This window comes from Streptopelia decaocto, assembly GCF_964273445.1.
Source record: "Streptopelia decaocto genome assembly, chromosome: 5".
Classification (NCBI taxonomy): domain Eukaryota; kingdom Metazoa; phylum Chordata; class Aves; order Columbiformes; family Columbidae; genus Streptopelia; species Streptopelia decaocto.
Window position 1 is genome coordinate 13,824,106 of NC_138659.1, and position 22,340 is coordinate 13,846,445.

At 43.6% G+C, this 22,340-nt stretch overlaps 1 long non-coding RNA gene across 2 annotated transcripts in view; it reads right to left on the bottom strand.

Moving 5' to 3' along the window:
* Positions 1 to 3,493: 3,493 nt before the first annotated feature.
* LOC309440345 overlaps positions 3,494 to 22,340 on the bottom strand; it is a 78,615-nt gene continuing 59,768 nt past the window's right edge. For both annotated transcript variants that reach the window (XR_014184172.1, XR_014184173.1), the window contains exons 5-6: positions 12,770 to 13,855; positions 3,494 to 3,976 (exon numbers count right to left, since the gene is read on the bottom strand). This is a non-coding gene — a long non-coding RNA (uncharacterized lncRNA). The remainder of the gene's footprint in view (positions 3,977 to 12,769; positions 13,856 to 22,340) is intronic.

Consider the following 22,340-nt stretch of genomic DNA (forward strand, 5'->3'; position numbering starts at 1 on the left):
GAGAATGCTGAACAGATGACTCACTGGGAAGGGTTGCCGCACGTCCTGTTTTTGACAGATGGGACTCTAACTAATTTTATCTAGGATCCCACATTTTTATGGTATTATAGTAGCATCTAGAGGCCTTAGTAGTGAAGGAGACGGCTTCTGGGACTGTGTGGGTTAGAACCTGTCACTCAGGAGGAGGGAATTGGATTTAATGTAAAACTTTCTGGCCAACTCTTTGTATGGATATTGTGGAGCTGTGTACAGCCAGGGTCTGGTTCACAGGTGCAGGAGGACTTCTTCTTTACTGAAAAGACAGATTCTGTTGTAGTTACACATATACCAGTTCTCCATAGATATACTAGATATGTCCATCAAGTTTCTTATGGGACCTGCTACATCTCCTAATCATTTGGATCCACACGTCACACCTGTTCTCAGAGCAGAGACAATGCAGAGATTTTGCATTAGTCCCACAGACAGATTTCGGAATTATTTCTGTTCAGGTCAGTCCGAAAACAAAATATTTTTGTGTTTCTGGCATCAAAAAAAAGGTCACATTAAAAACTAAACAACGTCTCCAAGTGAATAGGCAATGTATTCTGTATTTGAAATGTTGAAATCACAGACTGACTTTCCCATATTTCCTTCTGTGTTTTCAGCCAAAGCCACTGGCTGAACGCAAAAGTACATGAACAGCCCCAAATCCCAAACTATTTTTAATTGAGTTCACTATTCAACAAATAAATAAAGCCACACAGCTCTAACGTAATGATGCTTGTAATGACATTTTCCACGTCCTGCTCCAGATCTCCATGTCATTTGTCCCACCACAAGCTAGTGTAACATACCCTACAGCAGGATGAAAAGTTTGGAGTCTGCTACTGTCTGTGAACTAAAACAGACCTGGATTGGAATCCTGACCTCAGACAACAGCAGCTTTGCCACCAACATAAGTGGGACCAGTTTATTAGCCCAGGATTTCAAACTCAGGCTTTAGGGGCTTGTATTTTTGACAGTTTTAATCCAGAAGCCCTGAGCTCACCACCATCAGCTGTGGATGTGATTATATGGGTAGACAGAATAAAGCTGGAGTATTCAGAGTATTTCTGCTCCACTTTTGCTTCCAGATTTGAACTGTCACTCAACTGGTCCTGTCCAGCCAACTAATTGTTCTTCTGGGGACAAAGTCCTGTGGCTAACGTGTCCCTGTGGTCTTCCATTTAACACACTGCTGAAGGAATACAAATTTGTCCACTCCCCCCTCCCCTTCTTACCCAGTTGAAATAATAAATATTTTACCCATGATTTATTGGATTTCAGTTTGTTGAAAAGATCCTCCAAACAAATGAAGTTTTAATGGCAACAAATGCCAGCCGCAGCGCATTAGAAAATATAAACAGCAGCGGAGACGGTTAAACAAAAACCACTTCGGATACAGCTGACATAGTGCTCGGCAATCTTCATCGCCCGAGGCCAGGGCCCTCAAGAGAGGGTCACAGTGAGTCCCTCCCTGCAAAAAGAAACCTGGAACTATGGATTTGAGTCCTTTGAATGCTGAGGGCTGCAAGAAAGACTTTTGCAGTGACCAGTACAGACTTTGGGTTATTCAGGACCACAGGCAAGACTCTGTTGTAGGTCTGGTCCCTCCCTGCTGCCTTCCCCACCACACACCAGCCCAGCCCAGGCTCCAGTTCCCACCTCTGTCCTGTGCTCTCCTCCTAACGAACGGGCTCAGAGTCGAGCTCCATCACTGCACAGAGCAGCCACACAGCACTGGAACCACCCATCTCACGGATGAGCATGTTTCCCTGGATGGCCCTTACTGCAAGACAGGCTGATGTGCTCATCCTTGTAGCCCAGGGGCTGCAATTTCAGTTATTTTGCTGTGCTACAGAAGACAGATGTGCTACGTGTGCTACCTGCACACAGATCACCGGAGTCATGGCTGGTACCACAGAGCAATGGTCACTCACTCCAGGGAGCACCCAGGGTGCTCACAGCCCACATCTGTCTCCTCCACATATCTGCCTCCTTCACACATCTGTCTTTGCATGGGCAGAAGCCAGTTCTGTTTGCCTGGGTTTATTTTCAGTACATCCCTGGTTGCTTCTCTGCTCTCCCATCCACCAGCACAACTCCAAAAGCCAACGCTGTCAAAATGAACAGATCCCGCAACTACTTCTAGGAGAATTATTTTTTCTGACTCATTTTGACAGCATCAGAGAAGAGAGCAAGTTCCTGGGCAGCTACACGTGCACACCTGAGGCTGGGGCAAGCAGGGATCAGGTGGAGATCAGGTGGACATGGCTCAGAGCCAGGAACCTCTCCAGTGAGCTTATCTTCAGCCAGAACAAGATTCCTCAGCAACCATGGGAACAAATGGCCCTAAACAAATGCTCTGGTCACAGATATCCCAACCTATTGTGTGGGGAATGGATTTACATCTGTTAACAGACCATCTAGAAAAGAAGTTATTTAGTTCAATATGCTGCAGGGAAAAAAAGAGAGTATTGGACATATGGGGCAATCCTGGTTGCTGCCATTGATCATTTAGCCCTGGATTTAAACTGAATTCCCTTATTCTTTCTCCAGATACTGATGATGAGTCCGGTAAATTATCCTCACAAGAAGTCCTTGTCCACTTATTGCAACTTTGGGATCTGCTACTGGACCCATCACAAAATATGAACAGAGGAAGAATCTTGTCCCTCTGGTTTTGGTAACTAACAATTCCCCTGAGGTCTCCTGCAGCTCGTCTGAGAAAGCTGCAGGTGAGACTTGCCTTTGAGAAGATGGCCCACAGCTACAGTCCTTGATGGGGCCGACTGTCGAAGTGTACTGAGGAGTGAGGGGATATCAGCTGGTGCTCTGCACTGCTGACCAGTCTGCTCTACACATCTTGAACCTTAGCAGCAGTTTCTAGACCAGAGCGAAGACTCAATCTCAGATGATTTTGATGATTTGACACCAACTGGTAGCACGCTGTTACCCATCAGGAGACCCTTCTGTACTCACCAAGCCAACACAGAGGTGAATACTGGCAGCACACTCAGACAGAGCTGCTGTGCAGGGACTCAGGCTGGCTCCCCTTTGCAGCGGTGGGACACAACAGAAACCTTCAGGGAAGGTCATCAAGCCATGGAAGTTTAACTAGGCCACGTAAGAGACTGGAGGCTCCTGCTTGAGAGATTCCTTCACAGCAATCACATCAAAGTCTAAGCAGAAGTGGGCTAAGAAGAGCTATCAAACAGCACAACTCCCTTTTGTCAAGGATGTTTTCTGCTGCACAAATCCTAGGGTCTTATCTATCTGGAGCTTTTTCTTAACTCATAGATGCTACCTAAACCAGTCTTGAGGAACGCACAGCTGGGATTGTCACCTTTTATTCTAACAAGGGAAGTATGGACAAGTAATGTGTTCCAGAGACTGGAAATCAGGATGTTTTGATTTGAGATAAAGTACAAAACATGTGTGAGTGACCAAAGACACCCTGCCTGAGCCTTTCAGGAAATAAGTGATTCAAGACATTTTACCATAAGAGCAAGAGTTTACTGTCAATAAACCATTGTTTACTGTCTACACAAGAGCTGTGGCTACTACTTTATTGAAACATTCATATTTTGTCTACTTAATCCATTCCAAGTCATTGCAAACAATTTTCCTTTCATCAGTGGTAGACGCCTGGGAAAGGGCTTTGTCTGTCTGTATGGAATCCAAACTGCACCTTGACATCCCAGCATGTTCAGGGCTCCTCTGTGCACCTCCAGCCCCACATGTGCACTGACCTGAGCAGACACCTCTGCCCAGCTCTGTCCCAGCTCCACAGCAGTCAGGAGGCTTCACACAGAACTTCACTGAGGCCACGACATGAAGCCAGCAGGACAGTCCCTGCCAGTGCATCTCACTCAGACTTCACCTTGAGCTCATCTCTGGAGGTCCCAAGCTAAGCCCATGGAGCACCAGCATGGTTCAGAGAGATGCCAAATATCTGCAAAATACTGAGTTTTATTTAAAAAAAACCCAACCATAAAGCCCAGAACAATCTACATAAAAAAGCTAGTTCTACTCCAGCCTATGGGCTCACCAGAAAAAGGCTGACTGCACTGGGAAAAGTCATAATCCAGTTGATTGTAAACCGAATATTCATAATCAGGTTTACTTCATGATTTAGAAAATCACTTAGTCATCACTACAAGCACCGTGATGTGTTGTGGACTGAAAGACACCGTAACTAAACTGCAGCATTCCATAACTATTCCAGGAATGAACAATATCAGGAACACAAAGTGGCCAATGTGGATTTGCAAGAGATCATGCAACAATTGTTGCAGGGTAAAAAAAAATCTTTTTAATAATCCTGAGCATTTTAATTTCATTTTTAACTGAAGATCAGGACAAGATTCAGGTTAAGCAAAAGACAGCAAGCAAGGAGGTTGAGTTAGGTAAATGAGGTTAATAAAAATAATCACTGATAATAGCAGGGAAGAAAAATAGAGAAATCTAAATACCTTTGCTGAGGAGGATGTAGACATAATCAGAAACAACTCCTCCAGAAACAGTCTCATACTGGTAAAGAGCCTGATCCATAGCTCATTGAAATCAGGGTCTTTCCACTGACTTTGTCATTTGTGACTGCATGACAAGCACAACTTTTCCCATTGCAGACTGTCTGCCACAAAATATTTTCTGTTTCTCTACTCATTTTTCCACTGTTCTTAATAAAGCCATTTTCTTACATTATGTTAATATTAAAAAAAAAAAAAAAAAAAAAAGAGAAACCCTTCATAAATACACAATCAACCCTGAGGTAATTTTCCTAAAATAATTTTTGAAATAAACTTCTCTGTACAAACTTCAGTCACTTCAAAATGTGCTTTGAAACTGAAGACTGTGGAAAAGTTAAAGTGATTGCTGATAAATAGTTCCATATGATTTATTGAATATAATATCCTTCCCCCTACAACAGAATGCTTTTTCAGATCTTGGGGCATGGACTTTCTGCCTGCTTAGAGATGTGTGCTAAGGTTTAATAAGATATTTATATGTTAGAGAACTTCCTCCAGTTCCAGAACAGCCTATACCTATCCAGCATCAGCAGTACTCTCTTAAACAGAAATATTCTTTAGGATGAAACTGAACTAAATTGGGGGAGTTGTATAAAAGTGACTTCCGTAAAATACTTGGAATGTTCCTCTTTGCTGTCAGAGCAGGATGTATGTTCATTTTTAGTGAGGTTGTGGCAACATGCAAAGGTTTATCAGATGTACTCCTAAATTCCACAGAAATTTTTCCAAAGGAGAATGGAAGTTGTCACTGCCTCAGAGCAGCATCAAATATAAATGACAGCAATATAAGAGCAGATGGAGAGCTTCTGATGGTAAGATTATGGAGTACAGTATCTTGATAGCAGCTCTGAGAAACCAGATCACCTCCCCTTATTCAGAAGTCACATAAGGCATTTCAGTATATTTCAGTGGGCCTTAGAAATATGTTATGTGGAAAGACTCAGTGTGTAAAACAAACGCAGAACTAAACACCTTTTCAGCTTTCCTGCATAGTTGTATTGTACCAGGTGCCTCATGCAGCAGTCAGAAAACTGTCCTGCAAGCTCTGGTTTAACACCTGCACAGATAGATACTTCACACTGGCTACATATGACTAGTACTTCCCGTAAATGTGTTGATGCAAACCAGGCAGAAATTATCCAGGTTTACACAGACACAGCAGCATCCATATGCAAAAGCCTCAGATGTAACCACGCTCTCTCTTTTGCTAGAGCAGTGCAGCTCTGTGCACAGAAAATCACCTTCAGGACACCCTGAGCAGGATCCCAAACTGTGTGCCTGCCTGGCCTTTTGTTAATTGTGTGAGGAACAGGCTGATCATCCACAGATACTGGAGCACAAGGACTCCGAGATGGCTTTACTCAGGACACGTGTAAACCAACAGAGGCCTGATGTCTAATCCAGGGATGAGTAGCAGCTTCAGGCCAGAAGCCCCACACCTGGGCAGGGTGAAATCACACATGCACTAATCCACCCTTTTACACAGCGCTGGATCTGGCCTGGATCCTCAACCTTATCCAGGCAGAATGGAGGCAGGAACTGGCAGATCTATCTGTATCGATTTGTCAGATCTGAACTCAGATGCCTTCAGAGTGCTTGGAAGGATGTAGACGGTGCTCCTTTCCAAAACCTGATGCAAGGAAATGGCTGGGCTGAGCTCTCTGAGCTGTAAACAGGAAACGGGTTCTTCACTCTCAAGTGACTCCATGACAAATATCATCCAGAACTGCTCTCTGTTTTCATGCAGCTGGAGTGTGGCAGGAGTTCAGGTGAGAACACGCGAAAGCCCCAGATGCAAAATACTGACACTAACCAGAATGAGGCAACCGAGCTCCAGGTTCCCCCTGATAAGCAGGGCTGATGTCCAACCTCTCAGATCTTGCCAAAGGTATGAAATTCTGGGCCTTTAGGAGAGTCCAGAAGGAAAAGTGAGAGGGCAGGGAAAAGTATCCACCCAAAAGCCTCCAAAACTACAATCAGCATGGAAACCTCTTCTATAAGGAAAAGAACATAAAGATGCATTTGGACGGGGAACTGAACCACTTTGTCCCATTGTGTCACACACACCTCCAAAAAGGCACGGAAATGTCCCCAGATGTCCCAGTAGACTCAGCACTTTGCTACCAAATGCCCCCTCAGCTGAAAATGGAGCTGAGCAGGAGATGGACAACACTGATCACAGAGGTGAGGAAGAAGCCAGCTGAGTACAAACACGTGGGACTCACTCATATGTTTTGTGTTCTTCTGTTTGTTATCAGAAAGAAAGGTTTCGTGTGGGTGGGCTGAGAGCCCCCCACTCACACAATGTGGAAACAATAAATCACGGGCAGCCCTGAAGAGCCACCTGTGATTTTCGAATGTGAAAATCTCTCTTTCTCCTCTGGAAAAACATCCCATTTTACCCTTTAGTTTAATCTCAACACAGAACAGGCTTCTTGAAAAGGATCTCACAATCCATAAAGCCCTTCCTAGACAAGGCAGCCAGTGGGACTGGGAGAGAACTGGCTGAACCACTTAAGTCTGGTCTTGCTTGAATGATGTGGGTTTAGTCTCAACTCCACACACACTCTCTCCCTTGACTATTACACCACTAGATCTTGCTTTGGCTCGCTCAAATTCGCACCACGACTCAGTACATGCAAGGAATGTCACATCTTTCAGCACACTGGTTCTGCTCCACTGACTACAATAGGCTTCCTGAGAGGTAACCATTGTCTCACCCCTCTTCGGCACTTATTACCTGTCTCTGCTTTTCACATTTCTCTTTCCTTTCAAATTTCTCAGTGGGGATTTCTGAAAGTCCTTATTGCCCAGGACTCAGCACGAAGCAGGGATGAGAGGATGATGATGGAGTTCATTGATCCCATCACAGACAAACATACACGTCAGACAGTTTCTGTAATTCCTCAGCCGTTCCCCCATCCTCTGGAAAGGAGTCACCGTGTTGATTTATAAACTTAGGAACCAAATGCCTCTCATAGACCTTGTGGGTAAACAGGCCAACCCCTCAGTAGCCCTGCACATATGGCAAGCAGAGTTTCACAAAGGTTTTTGTCCGCATTTCCCATCAGTCAGACTCTAGGCAGACAAATGACTAACTCCAAACTATGGCCAAGGTCACCTTACCAGTGACCCCCAGCCTCTGGCCTTGCTTCAGTAGACCCAGAAGATCCCTGAGTGTCCATTCCCAGCCACACACGGATCCTCTCCCCTGCCAGGCTGTCTGCCCTGGGAAACATTTTGGTCCTTTCTGGGAAACGGGGGCTGCGGAGGATGGAATTAACAGTGTTATTCTCAGGGGCATCCTCAGAGGGAGAATATTAACCTGAAATTTGACCTTTTCCACTTTTTCTCTATGCTGGAGACTTTCCTAAGCCCACCTCAGTGCTCATCTCAGTGTTCAAGGAGGTGCATGGCACCCTACAGTCTCCATAACCACAACACATATGGCTTGTCCTACAAGCACGGACAAGTCATTTTGGTCAGGGACAGGCAACATCCATCCTGGGCGCTTTGACTATGAATAACAACCCTCATATGTCTTTCCTTTCTGCCTCCCCTGCTAGAAGTTTGCCGTTGGCTACTGCCAGCAGATACAATTGGCCCCTCTGTTATCTTTATAAATGTGAAATATGTGCTGCTATGTTTGCAATTATGAAAGTTTAAATGAAATCTTAATTGCAAGGAAAAAAAAGTAATTTTAGTCATATTTACATTACCTAGAATGAGTAATGAGAATTCATATTGTGTCAGATGTCAGAGGTTTTGTTGCTGTTGTTACTCTTTTGACCAGTTCTTGAACACAATCATTGAAGCCTTTTACAGAAAAAAAAAATAGACTACATGCTCTCTTTTGTTCCACTTTCGCAATAAAAATCAACAAGCTAAGCCCTGCCTTAGCTACAAAAGAGTTAATTTAAAGAATAACAGTGGGAACCATGCTCTTCACAAAGGGATATTTATTTGGTTTTAAAGAACTCATTCTTCATGCAAAGAAAATGAAGGTTGGAACCAGAAGAGAAACATCTGCCTCCTCCAAAGTTATGAGAAACTGTGTTGCACATTCCTAACCTTTCTCCTGTGCTTTTGGCGAAAACTCCATTACTTTTCTTCTAAGGTAACATACACATCTGGGCAACCGGGCAACTAGTGTATCAGAGCTAAACACAAATAGATTAACTACAAAGAGCAAGCAGAATATATTTTCACTTCTGGGAAGAAATATTTTCAGTTACCAGAAAGACTTGTTTCTGGAGGAAAGATCTGATCACTTCTGGTCATAAAGACCTGAGCAAGGAACAGGATGACTGCAGTAGGCACTTAATCACTTTGGGTTTTGGAGCAAAAGTCCAAAATTGTCTTTAAAATGCTTTTGACATCATTTGCCCCTCCACCAGTCCTCTACATGAAAATACTTAGCAAAATGTTGGTTCCCTTGAGACTTAAGTTCATCTTAGCAAAAGAAGTGAAAACAAAGACTTCAAATTTTTACCAATTTCTGCCAGGACAGGGGGTGGATGGGTCACCCACAGCTCCAGCAACGCAGGTTTGAGTCTCGCTCTGGGTCACTTGGGCTGAAGTGTCCAGTTAGATACAACAAGAATACGGAGGAAACTGGGCACAAGCTGATATATGGCTTACTAAATCCTACAGCCCTGGCAATTTTGGCGGGTGAGAAGTGCAGAAAAGATGTACAAAACTACACAATTATCAAGAAATTCTAGCATATCTGAAATGCATCACCAAAATATATTTATGCTTTGAACAATCCAACCAGAATGGATTTTTTAATTTAATCAAACTGCTTTTCCATTTTTTTCAGCTGCCTTTCTTATCTATTTACAGGTAGTTTTCTTGACTGGGTGAATACAACTGTAAAAACATCAGACTAAAACACTTAAAGGCACCAAATAATGCTTTTGAGAACAGGTAGCTTTACAGAGTCCAGAAGGAAAGAGCTGAAAGCTAAAATGTTTGGTTTATTCTGCAGGAATGGGGCATAATGAAAACAGATGGAAACAATTTGAATGGCGAGCTTCTTTTATATGTCTCAGCATCTCCCTAACCTCAGCATTCACCTTGAGTACAAATTGCCCCAGCAACTTGCAGCCCAGGATTAAGAAACTATTGCTTATTTAAATACAGATTTACTGGGGATATCCACAGGAAATTTGAGGAGCTACTTACTGAAAGCAGCCCATTGTTTGCATTGCAGCAGCACTTCGAAGACTCCAGCAAATCAAACACAGTGTACACGGTACTGTACAAATTTTGGAGGTACCCTCCCTAGCTCAAATTGCCATAATTTTCCACTATTACTACATCACCAAAGTGCTTAGAAGTTCCTGTTGAGTTGAAAAGCTCCTTTTTACCCTGAAGCTGCCCCCATGCAGCTAATACAAAAACAAAAAAAGGGGGTTCTCATCAGCTGGAGCAGATGGGCAGCTGCGGGCACAGAGGTGAACGTGACTGGTTCGAGGTTACACGACAAACTCCGGCAGAGCCAAGAGTAAACCCCATCTCTCGCACCAAAGCCTGTGTCACAACCAAACCCACTTTTTCCCTCTGATCTTGCTTCTCTCTTGCTCACATAAATATTTGCCTGGCTAGAATGAAACCACATTGCATTTTTTTCCCCTCAGGAAAAACAACAAATACTTAAAATATTTCTGTAGTTTCCCCTCCTTTTTAAGGAGGGTGTATGCGGGGGGGAATATATTTTTATTTTTCTTGGCAAAGAAGAAGAGCAGGAGCAGGTCCAGGTGGAGGCAGAGCCTCTGAAAGCCCTTCATTCTTCAGCTCTGCCGGCCCCGGCATCGCTGCAGGACAACACAGCCACAGCCACAACAGCCTGGGACCCCGGCTCAGGTGAGGGGAGCAGGTCAGCAGCACTAGGAAGGTTTTTCTAAGTGAGTCACCTGGCGACTTTCATGGGTAAGTTGTGTAATCCACGGTGGATTACATGTGCCAACCATAGTTCAGTTAAAACTGACCCAGGTCTGATTACGGTACAAGAACACACAGAATGTCCTAAGCAGGATCATCACAGAGGTGAACGTGATTAACCCAGACCTCCCCGTTCTTCCCAGCGGCAATGAGAACAATTCACTCCCTTTAAAAACCATCAGGGTCATCTCTGGCTCTGCCAGAGGAATTTCACCTGCTTGTGCCAGCAGGGTGTTCAGCTCCAAAAAGCACCAGAATTTGCTCACATCCACACGAAACAGCACCCAGCGTGGAAAAACTTGCCGCTTTGCTCCAAGCCCGGCTGCCCCCTCTCCTGGGATGATGGCTGGTTGATTTTGGGGGGGTAACCAAACCCAATTCCAGCAAGGAGAGACACAAGAGCAGCTCCACGCCTGCACGGGTGCAAAAGGAAAAGGGGAGAGGCATGTATGTCTTCAATATGTTTGCCCATTGCAAGTCTTTATTCCTAACACATGTTTCTTCATTTATGCAAAACATGTCTCTTCTGTTTTCTGTCTCCTTGATTTCATTTTAAAATGCAGTATTTTTATGGCATGAAGAGATAAAGATATGAGGAGGGAAGGGAAAGTGATACAAAAAGCAATTAAGTCTGGTGTCTGGTTATTGTAACGCACTAAGAAACAACCAAACCTTTGAAAAAGGGGCCACTTCTGCTGCTGATATGCACAGGGTTTTCACGGCTCCCATTAACATGACTGGAAACTATGCAGGTAAAACTCTTGTCTCAGTCAAAATTAGACTATTGAGTCTGAGATGAACGGAGATCTTTCAAAGGAAGAACCAGCATCATTGCTGGAGCACTCTAGCCTTGTCAGCCGTTTATTAAATCCATATTTGTGCTCCAAAATTCTTGTATTAATGCACAAAGGCTCATAACTAAGGCAATGAACTGCTTTAATGAGCTTCATTGAGTACATCTATGCTGAATGGCTGAGCAGAAAGAATCACAGACTGGCTGGGGTTGGAAGGGACCTCTGGAGATCACCCAGTTCAACCCACCTGTTAAAGCAGGTTCACCAGAGCAGATGTCCAGGTGGTTTTTGAATGTCTCCAGAGAAGGAGACTTCACAACCTCTCTGGGCAGCCTGTTCCATGGTTCTGGCACCCTCAGAGTAAAGAAGTTTCTCATGTTTAAATGGAACCTCCTGTGCTTCTGTCTGTAAAGTACAAAGAGGTGCAGGGACAGCCTTGAACTTCTGCTCTGGATTAAATGGGTCAAATGGTTTGCTTTTTATAAAAAGTGCTTTGCAGGCTTCTGAGATTGCAGGAGATTCATATCTTTCCATTGATCCAAACCCTGGGGCAAGTACTGTTGCACAACACTCCCAGGATGTTGCTGTCCTACACATCTATCTGCAGAAGTCCTTACAATTTGAATTCAATAAATTTTCTTGGAAATAAAGAAGTCTGAGTCCACAAAATTTTCTGTGAACAGTGGATTATACAGAAGAATTCAAACTGGAAACTGAGATCAGCCTTTCTCAGGGAAAGCACAGCAGGTTGGGAATATGTGATACCGCATCCCTCCCCGGGGCAAATTCTTGCCAAGCTGCAGGCTGAGAACATGCACCTGCACCCACCAGCACTTTTAACGCTGCTCAGGTACAGCCCAAGGCCTGATGTGCTGGCACAGACCTTGACAGACCTTCAAACAGCACTGAGTCGGCCTGACTCCATCTGTGCACAATTCTTCAGCTGCTCCTGCAGAGCAGCTCTGCTGTCGGTGCTTCCAGAAGCAGCTGAAGCAAGAGTCTCCTTGACACGAGCTGGAGGCTCTGCCTGACCCCTCACTGTGGCTCCTGGTGTGTTGGGGTCGGCTCCCCAGAACCTCACAGGACCTGAGCACCAAGTCCTGTTGCCACTGCGACTCAGGGTTAGGGTTAGAGTTAGGGTTAGGGTGGTTAGGGTTTAGGGTTAGGGTTCTGCTTAGGGTTGAGTTAGTGTTAGGGCTAGGGCCATTAGGGTTAGGGTCAGGGTTAGGTTAAGGTGAGGGTTAGGTGTTAGGGTTATGGTTAGGGTTACGGTTTAGGGTTAGGGCTAGGGTTAGGATTAGGGTTAGGATAGGTTAGGGTTATGGTTAGGGCCATTAGGTTTAGGGCCATTAGGGTTAGGGCCATTAGGGTTAGGGTTAGGCAATAAAGATTTTCTCAACATCTGAAATCACTCTCAGACATGGAGGTTGAACAATGAGAAACATAATGGCAATAAAATAATAATACCAGCAATACCTTGAGCTTTATTCTAGGTCACCACATGATACAGGAGGTATCTGTTCTGGTTCTGGCTTTCTCCCATTATTTCCCCTTTTACCCTCCAAAAAACAAGAAAAATAAATATGATCATGATTCGGACTGAATATTCATGATATAGTTGTAATGAGAGAAAGGTGCTCTTTCACTTGAAATATGATTACCCACCTCTTATAGACTCCAAAAGAAGCATCCCACGGTGTTGCATCGGCTGCCGCAGAAGATCCCAGAGGGCTGATTCTCCCCTACTGCTGAGTTCTCAGTGTATACACCCAGCATGAGCCACATCAACCCTTCTCTCTCTGCACAGGAAAGTGCCTTTCATTTCCCTCCTATAAATGCCACTGTGACTTATTTATCATACCTATGCTTGTCTATGTGTGCATGAATTTAAGCCTCATTTCTACTTTCTCACTATGTTGGAAGAATTAATTAAAGAATTTCAGGATCACTGAAAGAAAGTAAAGGTATTGGAGTAAAATTCCTGGTTCTGTCTCAACTTTCTCTCTGTTCTTTTCTCTGATTTAATATAGGCAAAGAGATAACACTTTTAGACAGACAGACATTTCCCTGAATGGAGAATAAAAACACATCAGCTATCAAAAGGGAAATAAACACACATTGGCAAAGACCACACAAGACTAAGACAGCAAATATCGCAAAAGAGACCCCCCCCCACATGATGCCCTATCTTGTTCACACCATCAACACTGGCAGATGAGAGTGACAAACATACTATTGTAACTCTCTGATGATGGAGATTCTCACACTGTTTTGAAAAACCTTGGATGATAAACCAAACTGGCTGGTATTCACCCCATCAGTGACCCCTGCAGAACTCTAACCCCAGGTAGCAGAAGGTTAGAAAAACATCCCTTCATAATCACTGGCTGAGATTGATCTGGTAAACAACCAGTAGCTCATTACTTTCCACAGTGAAGGTACGTTGCAAATCTAGAACCATGGGATGGTTTGATGATGGTTTGATGTGCTCATCTGATCACAATCTGACGTATCACTCATAACAGGCAAAAGGAAGAAAGAAACACTTTGAAGGGATCAAACCTAGAGCAAAAAAGAAAGACAATAAAATTAACATGGAAATAAACTACAGGAGATTAAAGGGCTGTTAAAATCAAAGAACCGAATTTTGGAGAGTGATGGTCACAAATGAAAAGGAATGGTCTTGCACACCAGTCACAGGAGGTCAAAAACTCAGCAGTATGATGAGAAAGAATAACAAAGAGGTAGAAATTAGCAAAGCAATACTGGGAGCAGCAGCAAACACTCTGAGCTCTCCAAGATGAGATGGAAATTCTGCTCACATACATTCAAATTCTTGAAAAAAAATATATTTGGAAGTAACTAAGCCAGGCTCTTCCTCAAGGAGCAAAGAATTTTTTAAGCAAGAAGCATGCTGGACTCCTTTCAAGAGAATGAGTGAACATCTCTACCCCAAACAACATCTTCAGGGAAGTCCAACCTGTAGAGCCTCTGTTTCGGCTTGTCTCGATTTTAGATCTGTTTCCAAAACACAGACAGGTCAAATACAGACCAGCACCCAACCGTCAGAGGAAAATTCCAGCTCTATGTCTGTACATAAATCCAAACTTTGACAAAATCTGGAGGAACCATAGATTTCACCTTTGTTCATCTCTGAAGATTTCCAGGGCAGAACAAACACTGCATGTTCAGAGTCTGGAGTGTGTCTACAGCTCCAGAAATGAGAAGAAAACATGCCTGGGTCTGGAGCTGAGGGAATGGGACCCATATGTTTGCCTGTGGAAGAAGAAATATGAAATTCCAAAAGGTCATGTTTTTAAGCTTGCTTTTAGGCTGAAACCTGAATTTCAATAATTTACTGTAACAATCAGTTACAGGGTTTGGGTTTGTGTGTGGGTTGTTTGGTTTTTTGTGGGTTTTTTGGTGTTTTGGTGGTGGTGGTAGTTTGGTTTGGTTTGGTTTTTCAAAGGCTTTAATTGGATACTTTGCACATAAACTCTGTCCACACAGAAGAGACAAGTTGCTCAAGAGCCAGGTGACTATTGAACCAAAAAGTTTGGATTATGACAAGAGGTCTGACTCAATAAGTTGCCAAAGCTGATCATATCAGCACTGTTCTCTCCTGCATACAGTGCGGACCCCAGGAAAGGCCTCAAATGTTTGTGAGAGGATCCAGCACCTGCGGATAACTAACACAGAGCCATTCATATGGACACAACTTCTTTTCTGCTGGTGGAGACATCAGGCCTCTGCTAATCCTCCCACTTCCACTGTGGTTTTCTGAGTGATTCCTGATGTACACGGGCGCATCTTTGGCCAACTGTTACAAATAACACGACCGCGCAAGGGTAACAGAAGGAATCTGGCCAGAGGTAACTGAATAAAACATTACTTCAGACAGAGTCCCTCTCGGTTTTGCACTGTCAAGCAGCCAAGGCTACAGCTCGTAGCTGCGTGAGGTGCACAGCTGAGATAAACAGCCGCTGGTGACATTTTAGGCCAACTGAGGTAATAAATGAACATTGACCTCCATTACTATCTCAGATGAGTGGAAAATACTGGCTCAATTGGCAACAAGTTTCCACGAGCTGACTTAGGATAACAGACCATGCCCTGCCTTTTCTGTGCTTTCCATCAGAGTTTTGAATAGCTTTTTGTTGCAGAATATCTTTAAACCATGTAGCACACACAGAGCTCCAAACCATCTGAGCCAGAGCTTGGGTCAGGAATGCTCTGACCTTGATACAGGACGGATACGGCGGCTGCAGATTACCTTTGCTTTTTTCCATGCCGAAACTAACCCTTCATGCCCTGCTCGCAGGACAGGAAGTCCCTGATAAGCAATGTTTACATGTAGTGCAAAGCTCTTTACCATGAGGGCATGGCCAGCAATTGGCACCATTGTCTGATCCAGCACAGACAAGCTTCAGAGACATCAGGCAGAATCGTTACAAGTCAATTGGTCAGGAGGGGTGTAATGTGCTCTTTGACAGAGCTCAAACTGGGTACCAATTGGTGAAACAAAAGTTTTCCCTAAACCAGCCTCCCCAGAAGTCAGATGTCCCCTTGCCCTAAATACTTAAGTAGGGTTGACCAGAAGGGATGTGCAAACTCTGCTGATGCTCACCTGCTGCACGTATTGAGGTCTGCAAGCCAGGCCTGGCAGGGAAAGAGTAAACCTCAGGTCATTCTGATGAAGTCAGAGGGATAAAAATGCAGATTTTATCAACAGGGCTGCAAAATGGTATCCCAGACACTGGGGTATCAATGTGAGTAGTCTGGTACAAAGAGACCCTTGAGGTGAAAGAACCAGGGGAAAGAATTACTCAAACCTGGACCAAAGGGCTTTTCAGATCCCCAGGTGGCCTTTCAGATATTGAACAGGGATATGGTTTGCATACAGGTTTAGGGATTAGATAGGAGTTCCACAACAGGATTATGCTCAGGGATTACATAATCACTTGCTCATACCTGGTCTGCATAAAGCATTTCTGCCGCAGTGGAAGCCCAAAGCAGATTCTTTGCCTGCCTGTTCTAAACTCTTTCAAGGATAGGAATATTTCCTGCAGATCTGGGCTTTCTTTTCATTTTGAACTCACAGAAACAGAAACGTGAGCTTCTTTGGCAAAGTTTCTTGGTTTGCCTTGCTGGAGATGGAGTAACCAAAGCAAATTAATCAGGAGCAAGATGAGTAAGTGCATTTCTATCCACTTGATAGCCATCTTACAAAGCTGTTTGAGGGGAAAAGAAAAGTACATTCTCCTCTACTGAATCAGGACATCACAACTACAAAGTGTTCCAAGTTAAACACATCCAAAAAGCTGTTTGACTCATGTTTCACATTCAATTCTATATCCCTAAAAAAGTTTACAAAAGTAAAGCTTGCCTGGACTAAACAACTGAACTGCATGAGGCACGTGGCATTAGCTCAGGCTTCTCTGGCCAGCTTTCTAAATGAAGTGTTTGGAAAGAAGAGAAACACACAGATTTGGGAGTGGAATGGATAAGAGATTTAGTTTCCCCTTTTATAACAGAGTCCAGTGTAAATCTGAAGGAGCCTGCAAAGTTTCAACAAGACATGCATTAAAAGCAGCAGCAGCTCTGTCCACATATAATAGAATTATTAAAAGCAAGGCAAAAGAGGAAGATTCAACACACTGCTGGAGACCTGCCCAAAAGCCCACAGTTGTGATGTAGTGTTTGGACATGAATCCTGTTAACAGGGCAATATAAATCTGCAGAGAGTAAGAAAAAGTCTGAAGAGAGCAAGACAAAGTCTGAAGAGAGCAGACCCAGCCAAGAAGGCCCCAAAACTGGTCACAGCTTCAAGTGGTAGGTTGCTCAAAAGGGAAGTATTTGAAAATCTAATTCTATATAGTAAAAAGCTGGCTGTGCTCATAGTTTATTTTGAAGGTCACACGTACATTGGAGTGCCAAGAGAGCAAACTTGGAGTGATCAAGAGCATGGCACAGCAAAGTGCACTATAAAGACTTCATTTCCCTCACAGGTTCTACAATGGGCAGTGCAGTTATTGGCAGCGATGATGTTATTTCTAATGTAAATATTTCACTTTCAGCACAGCTGAACTGGGAGGGATTATAACAAGTTATGAATGAACCTTCAAATACCTCTCCAAGCCAGAAAAACCCAGTGATGGCATGCAGAGCTGAATCCTCCCAATCATCCAGAAAGGGATGGAGAGGATTTTGCATGACTCTTGGTAATTATTACTTCCAAAACTGCCAGCGATGCCTTTTCCCACCCCTCTGTGGTCAAGGCAATTATTCTTCCAAGTTCTCGCTCTTGGCCTGCACTTCCATTGTCAAGTCAATGGAAGAATGACAACATCCACCAGCTGCCTGGACAACATCCAGCCTGGATTATTACAATGAGCTTGTATGAGAAACAGGATTAGAAAAGCAGAGAAAGTCTACTGATAAAGCTGCCCCATTTGTTTTGGTTCAAGATATTAAGGTTGTTCAGTAAATATCTGTGGTACGTGGGAGAGTTCCCTGCACCCTGAGCAGCTCCATGGCATTTGATTAACTTCTGCTTTATTGCAAAATTGGATAGCTGGGGGGTGATAGCTGGGTCAGCTTCAGTGAAGGTTTTCTGGGTTTAGCGTTTGTATTCTTTTCTCCTTGGTGCACTACAAAGTATTCCTAGAGATCGCCTATGACATGATGGGGAAGGAAAGTTCTTTGTGCAGGAGCTCACTGTTTAATTTACAGCATATCATAATGTTCCCATTCCTTGTAATAACATAGGTTAGTATCCATACTCTCTTAAAATATGGCCTAACCAGATGGGTTTGCATATTTACAAGTCTAGCAATGAAATATTCAATGTAGTAATTGCTTATATCACATCCATTTTGTTAAAAAACTCTCTGGATGATTCTTCTGATAAACTAAAAAGACCACCCTGAGCTGAAAAGGCAGAATATCATTTGACTAGGCACACTGACTTCGGCCTGATGAATTTATGAATGAAACTGTAGAGCACGACTGTTTATCTGGCAGTATGCAGAGAACGGAACAACGATGCCCCCTCAAGTGCCCATCTGCCCAACGAGTTCATCAAGGATCCCATCTAAAAGATTAACCAATTCTGATGTATCTCCATCTGTGAAAAATGACACATTAAAGAGCTTTGAGATAGAAGGGTCACCTCAGGCATCTCAGGAAGGTGACAAATGACATAGTAGCAGACAAGACGGCCTATCTTCTATCGCTGTCATAACACAATCAACCTCTCTGGCATCCTTTAAAAACCTTGTAGTCTAACTGATATCACACTCAGGCAGATCCTGAACTCAGGAACTACTTTTCTTTTGTTCTGTTCCACTTCCTTTTTATTTGGTTACAAGCCCTCAGCAAAACAAATTCTGGGCAGCAAAATTCTCATGGTTAGATGTGAAGGAGAGAAGCAAGGCAGAAGAAGTTTTTAAGAAAACCAAAGACCAAAAACCCTGGTGTTGAAATCTGCCAGGGCTCCCAATGCAGGCCATTTTTAGGAGAAAACAGAGATACTCTCTACCATCTTCTGAAGCAAGGTGGTTTATGATCTGCAGGATCCTGTGACTGATGTGGCTTTTGTTCCCATGCAAAAAAAAGCACTGAATCCTTGGCTTCAGCATTGTTTTTGGACATGAGGCTGGTGAAAAACTGAAGCAGTGATTACAAACTGTTCCCTGTTCTTGGAGGAATAATGAGTGCAAAAAAACACAATCCCAAGTGCCAAGCAAAATGGCTAAGGTTAATATTATTTGTCATTACAAGTGCAGAAAGAATACTAGCTGCCAGAAGCTCTGTACAAGGATGTGAAATTCATATTTCTTGTACTTCTTTCTGTTTTGACAGCTAGAAATAATATTTTTCAATTGCTAGATCAACCTAAAAGTTACAGCAATGCAGCCTTAAAAGGATTCCCAGCCAGCATGACCAGCACAGAGGCAGGGATTTGTGTGCAGCTCCACGTACCAACTTTGACCATCCCTGTGGATCCCAGGCCAGGTCCTGACCTCACTCAGATCCATATAAATCCACAGCCGTTTCGCTGGGGCTGTGGGGCTGTGAGATCAGAGTTTGGCTGGTTACGCTGGCTGAGCCATGGCAGGTGGGCACTTGCCAAAGAACTTCGTAATGGATGGTGTAAACACCAGGACTGCTCACAACAATTCTGTAACCTGCAGTTCCACTGCTTTATAGAGAGATTTACAAAAGGCAATGGTCTCCACAGCTCTCTGTGTGCCGTCACAGAGATCCTGTGCCAGGTCTACCCCTTCTGAAGGCAGGTGGTGTTTCTGAAATGACAAATTAAACTGTCTCTTTGCACAAAGGGCAGTAGTTCAGACAAACGACAAGCCCAGAGGGAAGCAGCTCCCCTGATCACACACTCTTGGTTCTTTCCAATTCTCCACCTCATGTTTACTTGTCCCTCCTGGTCACCATGGAGCTACACGGTTTGGAAAGAGTCCTCAGCTCTGGACTCTTTAGACTGAGCTCAGCTCAGCCCAAGACTGTAAGAGAGAAAACTTTTCATGTAAAGCAGAGACAAAAGGACTCCTTAGGCCACCTGGCACACATGTCGGCAGGGAGTGAAAGCAATGAGATTGAGGAGGGTACTTCTTGAGTGTGTTCTCAACTCACAACAGCCACCCTTGTTCATCCACCACCTCAGCACATTTCTAGATATCCAATCATTACACACCTGCTCCTGGTGTTTTCTCCCTCCCTTCCATACACATCCTTAGCACTACGCCAGGCCCTACTCCAGTCTTCTTCCCCCACAGCTTATGGCCCATCAAGTCATGGCTGGTGACAAATAACCATAAGAAAGGTCTGAATTCAGACAAACAGTATTTTACTCTGAAAGAAAACCATCCATAATGCTCAAAGTTTAGTCTGATTCCTCACCCTTTTGCATACTTCAAGAAACATGACCATCTCGTAATATACTAAAAGATTTATTTCTGATGTGAAACCCATATTTAGTATTGGTTTGGCAGTGATAGGAAGGAAACCACAGGCAGCTGGCATGGATTGAGTGTTAGTTGCTTGATAAACCTGGAGCTGTCAGGACTTCCAGCCTCCCCACTGAATCTGCTGCCATCCAGAGCTAAGTATCTGAGGCGGGTGTCTTTGGATGAGCAGGGTTTTGTTCTTCATCTCTTAGCTGCATGGATACCAGCAAGAGATACGTGTTTGCACACATAAAATTTCTATGAAAACAAGAACTGCCTGTAGCTTCTCTAACATTCTCACTGTCAGCTCCCTGGTAACAGCTTTAGATGCATCAGCAGTATGCTTCTTAATCCTTTTAAATTATAAATATTGCAAACACAGTAGCACACTGTTTCCTGGAACAGCTTCACCCTCTGAAACTTCCACTATTTCAAATTAGAGAATTCTGAGTCTTTTTCCCCTGAATGCCAGAGGCTGTTTACTGACTGACATTTAAGATTAACAATGCAAAGAACTCGGGTTTATGATGCTGCCACCTGAATGAATGTGGTGGTTAACACAGTGCAAAACCTGAATTAGACAGTCCAAATTACCAAATACACTTCCAATGACTCACTGAAGTCTCTGAGCTTTAATATCCTTATTTACTAGTAACACACTGGCACCCAAGTGTTTCCTCAAAGCTAACATGCGAGGCTTTTGAACATAGGCCAAGCAAATTCATTTTGGAATTTGAAGTAATATCCATAAGGATTTTTTCCTATTTGCTCAGTTCTAGTCACCATTTCTTACTGACGTTTCATTTGACTTGAAGCAGAAATTCAAAATGTTTTGCAATTATTCACTTACGAAGTGTGGGACAGAACAGTGAAAATTGAGACTGCCTTAAAAATGTCAGTGTAGGTGTCTTGACAATCTTAATTCTTTACCATGTATCCCAGGCACAGGCATTTGCTCTCCCCTCACTCCATGAATATTTGCTGCTTTGGCCGTGGAAACTCCAAGCACCCAAGAGTCAGGACATTTTCTCCTTCAACAACTCCCAAGGGTATAGTTCAGTTTACAGACCAACCAAAACCAACAACCACCATCTTCTTAATCCTTGCCTTCTGTTTTATATGATACACACGGCTTGTATTTTTAACCATTTTTCTGTAACTTTGAGAACAACAAACTTATAATTGTAAAAGCCAAAAGCGTCACAGAATCACTTGATTCCAGGAGATGGTACTTTAAGGAGACCCAAACCCTTACCAATAGTACTGAGGTGCGTCTGTTACATTTCACAGCATAATCAGAACTTTATATGCCTTTCTCCATTTAAGTGAGAAAGCAGATTTACTGTTGACAAAGTCACCTCTGACAGCCAATCACCACAGAGCAAACATGACTAAACAAAATCCAACTTAAGAGATGCAGGAGGTTTATAACAGGGCACACTCCTTGCTTGTCACAGGAGAAACATTTCAGAAAACAGGCTTATATTTAGCAAGTAATTTTGAATTTCACAGCTCTAAATGCAATTATATGGCAGATTTTTGTCATCCAACCTTCCATTAGACCTCAGATACTAAAAGTGTCATATGCCAGACGGCCTTTCACAAACCCTTGACAAGCAATTGCCACTAAACAAACAGTTTGCTTTTCCTGGCAACGTTACAAGTGATTCCCATGTGAATGGAGCTGCTTTGGGTTCATCCACAGCAGCTCTAGTTCACTGAAGGCCAGTGAGGAATTGTCCATCCAGCGCTAGTTTTGCATGGGAATCTATAGAAGGGCCATGAACTGAACATAATATTAGTTATAAAGCTTTTAAACCAGGCCTGGGTAGGCTCGGGAGGAAAGCAGATTTGAGCAAACCCCATCGGACAGGGATTCAGAGTCTTCAAATGGTCCTTGCGGCTCCACTAATTTGGTGGATGGAGAAGACTTGACCCACCAGCAGCTGCCAAGACTGTAGGGAGCCAAAAGGAGGTTTGTCCATGGGCATCCATTGTTCAGGTGTGTTTCTAACAGTAAAGTCACTGCACCGATCCTCTTGCAAATATTTCAGCCTTTGGCTCACTTCCTCCTCACACCC